Source organism: Girardinichthys multiradiatus, chromosome 4 (genome assembly GCF_021462225.1).
Source record: "Girardinichthys multiradiatus isolate DD_20200921_A chromosome 4, DD_fGirMul_XY1, whole genome shotgun sequence".
NCBI classification, from domain to species: domain Eukaryota; kingdom Metazoa; phylum Chordata; class Actinopteri; order Cyprinodontiformes; family Goodeidae; genus Girardinichthys; species Girardinichthys multiradiatus.
This window is the reverse complement of record NC_061797.1, coordinates 17,926,253-17,934,857: the sequence shown is the minus strand read 5'-3', so window position 1 is coordinate 17,934,857 and position 8,605 is coordinate 17,926,253. Positions and strand designations below refer to the sequence as shown.

Here is an 8,605-nt window from a genome sequence, read left to right as displayed (position 1 = left end):
GATTTTGGCTGTTTTACCTCCATGATTCATTGAAGTCAAATCATATATTGATCAACTCCAAATGAATTAATACTTTTTAAGTAATAAATGTCATTAAGATCTTACTCAGCCCATTCCTAAATAGCACCCTTAACTTTTTTTAAATAATTGTGTGTTTCTGCAGTATTTGTCTGCACCATCTCTGTCTTCTTGCTCTGTGCTGCAGCAATCAGGAGGATTGCTTCCACCTGCTCCTGCCCTGCCAGATCCCTAACCACCTTACCTGCTCCACCTGTGCTACTGCCTTTTAAGCAGCTTTCTGTCAGGCAATCATTGCCAGATTTTTGAAGGCCTTTGTGTGAGTAGTATCCAGCATTCCTTCCTTGCCTGTCTGCCTGCACTCGTTTTGATTCATGGACTTCCCTGCTCTGCCTTGCCCACGTCTGATACTTCATTGACTTCTACTTTCTGGACAAACGACCTTGCTTCTGCCTCCTGACCAACCCTCTCTGCCTAACCTTTGGATCCCTATGCCTGAATCTGCCTCCCTGTTCATGACCTTGCTTCTGTGCCCCAACCCGCGATTTAAGCTTCTCCCTTGGATCCTGTCGCCTGATTCTGTCCTCCAAATTCTGACCCTGTTTCGGTCCCCTGACCACCGCTTTCTGCTCAGTCACTGGGTTTGCAAACCTGACAGCCAGTGTGACGTAGCCCTGCTGCCTCCTGACGATCACACTGAGAAGCCGAAATTCAGTTTTTCTTGATCATCTCGGGGATTCTGAAGTGGTTAGTGGCTTTACTTCTGAGTTTTGCTATATTCTCAGTTCTTCGCTCAGCCACTAACCAGTCTGTCTGCCTCCAGAGGCTCCTGTGCCGACCGCTGGTGGTTTCCTTTGGTGGGTTGAATCTTATCAGTTGTAACCAGCTAAAATTTCAGGTCTTCTGAACTACCTGATAAAGAAAAATCTGGCCAAAATGGACCCTTCACTGGCACAATAGCGGGAGTGCAGGAGTTGAAAATTCAATTTCTCGACTTGATGCAGGAATGAGATTCTGGGGTTGTTACATAATCTGTCTTCTCTTCCCCAGATCTCTCAGCTTCCTGAAACCAGCTCCCAGGCTGCTGCACCAGTTACGGCCACCAGGGTGCCCCGTTCGATTCCGCCCGAACTGTTTAAAGGAGACCCTGATCAGTGCAGAGCCTTCTTAATCCAATGTGAGATTCACTTTGAGCCCCAGCCCACATCATTTCCTACAGAAAGGTCAAAAGTGTCTTTTGTGATTTCACTTCTGGCAGGCAGAGACAAACAACTGGGTACTGCAGAATGGCAGAACAGGTCTGTTTCATGTCACCCATTTGCTGCTTTCTCTAAAGAGCTGATAAGAAATTTTGATCCTGTTCTTCCTCAGCGTGAAGCAGCAAGAGGCACACTTTCTCTAAAACAAGCCAAGAAAAGAGTGACACAGTACATTATCGACTTCCACCTTATTGCTACTGATAGTCATTGGAATCAGGAGGCACTTATGGATGTGTTCATGCAAGGTCTTAATGAATTAGAGATGAGCTTGCTACTCGTGACTATCCTAAATCTTTGAAAAAGTTAGAAGATTTAGCGACTCGCATTATTCTGTGTCTCATAGAAATAAGAGAGGGAGGTCATTGGGAGGCCCAGTCTTTTCCTAGAGTATTAACCCCTCATTCATCGGACTCAAACAATCCCATTTCTCCAGAATGCTCAGCTGATTCCAACCCCATGCAACTGGGTCACACCAAGCTATCTGAGACTGAACGATCCCGCCGGAGATTACTCAACCTATGTTTCTACTCTGGGGATAAGGGTAACAAGATTTCTAACTGTTTGAAGAAAGGTCAGAGAACCACCTTGCTAAGCCAAAGTAGCGTTTCCTCCTTCTCGTCCTCAAAACCCTTTCCTGCTAACCTCATGCTCTCTTCAGTTTCTCACCAGGTCTCAGTGTTCATTGATTCTGGAGCAGACACTGAGATCATAGATGAGTAATTTGCTAAGGAGCTGGACATCAAACTCATCCCAGCCCCTTCCTTGTGCAATGTTTTGGTTTTCAATGGACATAATTTGTCCAGTACTGCTCATATAACAGGGAGCATCAGTTTGTCAATTGGGGGAAATCACCATGAGGAGCTCACCTTCATCATAATTCAATCTCCTTAGTTATCCATCGTTCTAGGGGCCACCTGGTTGAGGAAGCACAACCCTCATATTGACTGGCAGAATAACACAATCTTGGGTTGGTCTTCGACATGTTTGGCTTCATGTTTACTTTCTGCTTGTCCTCCCCCAGAGGTCGTCAGCTCCATAGAGGAGACCTACCTGGACCTGGCTAAGGCTCCTGTTGAATACCTTGATCTTAAGGAAGTATTCAACAAACCTAGAACATCTGAACTTCCTTCTCATAGACCTTATGATTGTGGCATTGATTTGCTCCCAGGTACGTCACCCCCTAGGGGGCACCTTAATTCTCTGTCTGCTCCTGAGACTCTAGCCATGAAAACCTACGTAGCGGACTCTTTAAAAGCGGACATCCTTTGTCCTTCATCCTCCCCTTCCGGAGCTGAATTCTTTTTTGTGGGCAAGAAGGACAGATCTCTGAGACCACCCATTACAGTGGTCTCAATGATGTAACAGTAAAGAACCATTATCCTCTACCCCTAATAAATTCTTCTTTAGATCTTATTCAGGGGGTGAAGTACTTCACGTAATTGGATCTTTGAAACACCCATCATCTTGTCCGCATCAGCGAAGGGGACAAATGTAAGACTGCATTCAACACCCCTAATGGGCATTATGAATACTTAGTGATGCGATTTGGTCTGACCAATGCTCCAGCTGTCTTTTAAGCATTGGTTAACAATGTACTCAGGAACATGGTGGGACATTATGTGTTTGTTTATCTGGATGATATTTTGATTTTTTTTTTGCACTCTCTAGAGTCCCACAAGCTCCATGTCCGGTCTGTACTCCTGCGTCTCCTCCAAAATCACCTGTTTGTTTCACACCACCACTACATCTTTTTTGGGTTTTGTTATCTCCTACAATCAAATAACCATGGACCCTGCCAACACCACAGCCGTCTCTGAATGGCCCACACCATCTGACTGCAAGCAATTGCAAAGGTTTCTGGGTTTTGCTAATTTTTACCGCCATTTCATTCGCAACTACAGTCAGGTTGCTTTTACTCTCCATGCTCTCACTTCATCCAAAACTTGTTTTGAGTGGAACGATAAGGCATTCACCAAAATACTTAACCCCAGACAAGCCGGGTGGGTTCTGTTTTTTGGATGATTTAACTTTTCTCTAGCTTAGAGACCCGGGACCAAGAGCGTGAAGCATGATGCACTTTCCCACATTTATGAGAAATCTGATTCTACGACCAGTGGTGCGGAGGACTTCATTCTCCCAGATTCTGTAAGAATTTCAATCACAATGATGGAACTGGAAAAGGAGGTCAAAAAGTCATCCAAGACATCAAACTCCGGACTCATGCCCCAAGGACTGCCTGTTCGTACCTGATCATCTGATCCCAAAAGTACTTTTGTTCTGCCATAAGTCATATCTGTTTTGTCACCCAGGAATCAACAAGACTCTACAGTTGGTTCAGTTTTGGTGGCCAACCCTGACTATGGGCGTCAAGGAATTTGTCACAGCTTGTCATCAATGCAGTCAAGCCAAGGCCTCTAGATGCCCACCTTCGGGGTTGCTGTGACTGCTTCCCATTCTGTCACGTTCCTGGTCTCACATCACAATGGACTTTGTCACAGGTTTGCCCGCATCCAGCAATAACACTGTCATCCTCACTGTCGTAGACAGTTTTTCCAAGATGGTTCATTTCGTTGCTCTTCAGAAATTTCCTTCAGCCAAAGAGATAGAGGAAATACTTGCTCTGGTGGATTTCGCCTCCATGGTCTGCCCACCAACATTGTGTCGGACACGGGTCCTCAGTTCGTCTCCCGTTTTTGGAAGGAATTCTTCTCGATGTTGGGAGTCTCTGTCAGTCTGTCGTCTGATTTTCACTTGTCTTCTCTGTCTTCTCCGTTCTACATTGTTTATGGATTCCAGCCACTGGTGTTCACCCTCCAGTAAAGGGAGGCCAAGGTCCTGTCTGCACACGTTGCTGCCATGAGGCGCCAACGCATATGGAAGAAAGCCAAGAGAACTATGTCTGCCATGTCGGAGGTGCAATCCAGGGCTGCTAATTGCCGACACACTCTGGCTCCAGCATATCAATTTGGTCAAAAGGTTTGGCTCTCCACCAAAGATCTCCCTCTACGAGTGGAAAGCAAGAAACTAACACCTTGCTTCAATGGACCTTTTCCCATAGCCAAAGTGGTGAACCCGGTGGCAGTTCACCTTCAGTGGCCATGCTCCATTAAAATTCATCCTACGTTCCGTGTGTCCCGGGTCAAACCCTACGTCACGTCCCAGCATTCCTTCCTTTCCTGTCTGCCTGACCTGATCTCATTTTGATTGACGGATTTCCCTGCTCTGCCTTGCCCACGTCGGATACTTCATTGGCTTCTGCTTTCTGGACAAACGACCTTACTTCTGCCTCCTGACCAACCCTCTATGCCTAACCTTTGGATCCGTATGCCTGAATCTCCCTCTCCCTTTATGACCTCGCTTCTGTGCCCCGACCCACGTTTCAAGCCTCTCCCTCGGATCCTGTCACCTGATTCTGTCCTCCCGGCTCTGATCCTGTTCCTGTCCCCTGACCACCGCCTTCTGCTCAGTCACTGGGTTTGCAAACCTGACAGCCAGTGTGACATAGCCCTGCTGCCTCTTGACGATCACACTGAGGAGTTGAAATTAAGTTTCCTGATCATCTCGGGGATTCTGAAAAGGTTGTGGCTTTACTTCTGAGTTTTGCTATATTCTCAGTTTCTTACTCTGCCACTAATCAGTCTGTCTGTCTCCAGAGGTCCATTTGCCTACCGCTCGTGGTTTCCTTTGGTGGTTTGAATCTTATCAGTTGTATCCGGCTGAAATTTCGGGTCTTCTGATCTCCCGTTACATAATTGTACTGATTTACAATATTTTTACCACATGACAAAGTCTCTCCAAAACTCCAGTCAGGTCTGTACTGGCCACACAATTTGACAAAATCTAGACATCAGAAAATGTCAATACTGTCCTAATCTAAACCACTGTGAAAGCAAAACATAAAACCAGAGAGGAAGCTTTGCACAGTATTGGCAACTCTTACTGTCAATAAGTTTGTTTTTATTTTATTTTGTTCCTCTGTAGGCGTTCCTGCCAAAGTTTTTAAATGTCCGTCCCTTCTGACTTGTCACTGACCAGGCTGAGGACATTTAAGGGATCTGGTGATTTTCTTCTTTTGTTGAACGTGATATATATACTAAGTAAGTGGACTTTCAAAAATAAATTAAAATGGTCACAAAACCCATGCAACATATTGCCCATAGCGAACATCCGCATTCTTCTAATGTAATTTGAACCCTACTACTGGGGTGCTGCTTTCCGTGATAGTGCTTTTATTTTTGACCTTGATTAGTAAAAACGTTAAATATTCAAAGATGGTGCAGCATAAAAGTTAAATTTTAACAGCTTGTCTTTATATTTTACTTTATATTTTACAGCACTTTAGAAACTAACCACTGTAGAAGTCACTGGAATTTTGGTCAGACTGTTGAATAAACTAACTCACAACAGTAAATAAAATAGTCAATGATGTGAAATAACAAGTGTGAAAAAAGATTATGGTGGTATTTAATGATTAACAAAATTAGATTTTAAAACTTTATATTTTAATATAAATCATCGGCAGTCATCACTATTAGCTAAAACTGTTCGGAAATAATGTGTAGGTTTTCAGTTAATTTTGTGGGTTCAAAATAATTACCAAAAAAAAAAAGATGCATACCAGCAGTTTGTTGCTTGAGATGGATTGCCCATCATTTTAAGTGAACATGGCTCTTTCAAAGAATACATTTATTAAATGGTTTGTTGGTATTGATAAGCTGTGTAGACACAATAATCCATTTAATGTCCAAATGTGGCACTTATTAGTTTATCTTCTGTATTGTTCTCTCCCACTTTTTCCAGACAAGCAAAGGATGCGATGCAAGACAAACTGCAGCTTCAAAGATGGAACAAGTACTGGTGACACAATTGAGTCTGAGTTGTTTGGAAACCTTGCTGTTTTTGAGGTTCAGATGACCCCTATTACAACAGGAATTGCAGTTCCAGCCAAATCATATCAACCAGAACCTATCAACCAATACACTTTTGGTGACTGGAGATGTATCATATTGTCCAGCAAGTGAGCTCAATGAGTAAAGAAGTGTTCTTTCTCTGTGACCTTAAAGATCTTCACAGATGTGAACTTTAGCTAAAACACTGTCTGCTAGGGGTTGCTTTGCACATGATTGGTATTTTAAACACATAAATCTATTTAACGAAATCCGGTTTACACTGAATTTTGGCATACTGAAGGTTTAGTATTCAGTCTAACCATGATCCAAAATAAATTATTTTGTTTAAAATTAAATAAACTTAAGCTTTATGATTACTTAATTTGTCTAATAAAAGAGACCAGGACTGCTGCCAGTGGCTTCAAATACAAGGATACTGTAACATTTTAGAATGTCTGGAAAACATCATTATTTTGGGAGACTAGCGCGATTCTTTAAGAAAGATGCCTTGCTTTGGCTAACTAAGAGTTTATTTAGGCTTAATAATAAATCAAGCGATCATCTGAAGTGGGCCAGAAAACAAAGAGTCTTGATAAGTTAAAGTCCAAATGTTCATGCTACAGAATGAATGTTCAGTTGATATACTAGCTATGGTGAAGGTTAATAAACAAATCTGTCAACTTTTTCCACTTAGACAAAAGATATAACCCTTTATTTGGAATATATAAGATTAGAATAAAATAAAATATCCTTTATTGTCTGTGTCATGAGTACAATACAATTGAGAAAAAGCTATATGATTATTGCATAAGATCAGTTTGCTAAAAACAGTTTGTTTAAAACATGTACCCACTGTGACAGTGTCTATGCAGGTCTTTGTGTAACATAGAACACTGTTAATAGAAACCTCCAGGTCTTCAAAAATCTCTCAGTAGGTACTGTTGAACCATCCTGCAGATGATGGAATACTTCCCTTGGCCAAGTTTTGTCAATTTTTTGTGATGGTAAGAGCAGTTTTCCTGAAGGGTGACGTAATCAGGACTAAAAAACAGGAACAAGTGGTCAGACTGGTCCAGGTGTCCTAGCTTTGTAACCCAGCTTGATGTGACTGTAAATCTTATCCAGTGTGTTAGCCTCTTCTGGTAACACACCTTTCATGCTAGTGGAATTTGGGGAGAACTGCCTGTAAGTCTGCATGCAAGTTTATGCAAAAACCACCAGCCCCTTCTTGTGAAGTCGGTAACAACCCCATCTAATAGCAGTCAAACCCAATAGAAACCCTAAGTAAAGAAAGCTGTAGAAATGAATATTCTATGTTTCATAAGCTTTGATGCAAAAAAACATCAAGGCAAGTGATTACAGGAATGCACAAATTCATCAAACACTCAAGTCCAAAGAGTTCCCTAACTTAATGAGTACATAATATTGCATTTCTAATGTGATTAGTTTGTTTTGCAAATGGAAAATGCAAGATGTGTTCATCCCCCCCATGTGTATGTTTTAGAGATAATCTGCATAAATAATGCTGAAATCAAATACGTAATCAATACATTTTCTTGTTTTATATGAAAATATCTTCTGTGTAATGGGTCTCATTGCCCTCAGCTGTTAGCTTATGGCAGGATATATTTTCTTTATATCTCATTTTGACTGACTCTCCTTACTTGCTGTGGCTTATTGATGTAATTTGTTGAGATTTGTGTTTGATTGACTAAAGAGATGCCTCATGCAGTCACTTGGTAATTTCTGCAATACATTTTTGACAAATGTTCCCCTTTATGAAGCCATTTTCATGAAGAAGCAACCAGATGGTTTTGTGTAACAAACCATCTTGTGTCTGTTAAATGCCCTTTAAATTTTTTCTGGCACTCTCATGTTATTGATATCTCCCTTTATTGTTTTTTATTGTGTTGACCCAGGGAAGTTTTTCCCACAATAAACAATAAAATCCTGTTTCAGCAAGCTATTAGAACACGTCTTTTTTAATTATACACTTACATCTCCCCACATGTGCATACTTTGAACTTTTTTTTATCAACAAATGAATAAACTTTTGTCCCACCAAATATAGTTGGTTCTTACTTTGTAAAAAATTTGTTCTCGGGATCCGTTTTTGGTTTAGTTCCTGACAGATTGCGGCTAATGACTGCCGCTGGTTCCACTCGCAGTCATTCAGGATGATTAGGACTGTGACCTTTACCAGAGCCGCATAATTCAGAGCTTAGTGATTTTCATCTCTTTCTAAATTCAGACAAAGAGTGACAGAGAGAGGTATATCTGCGCTTATGAAACAAGAAGGAGGGGGGCGGGGGGCAAATCACAGAAGCAAAGTGAAGAGGGGAGTGTGAGGAGAGAACTGAAAAGGAAGAAAGGAGTGTACCCACAGATGAAGGGAGAAAGATCACACTGAGCTACTCACCCTGCAGGCACTGACATTAG

The 8,605-nt window shown here is 41.9% G+C and overlaps 2 long non-coding RNA genes across 2 annotated transcripts; both read left to right on the top strand.

Moving 5' to 3' along the window:
• The first annotated feature begins 216 nt into the window (after positions 1–216).
• On the top strand, positions 217–8,051 carry LOC124867347. The gene is made up of 3 exons (XR_007038024.1): positions 217–337; positions 5,259–5,374; positions 6,078–8,051. It is a non-coding gene; the product is annotated as an uncharacterized LOC124867347 (long non-coding RNA).
• On the top strand, positions 1,562–4,968 carry LOC124867349. Its single transcript, XR_007038025.1, has 2 exons — positions 1,562–2,445; positions 2,685–4,968. It is a non-coding gene; the product is annotated as an uncharacterized LOC124867349 (long non-coding RNA).
• Positions 8,052–8,605: the final 554 nt, after the last annotated feature.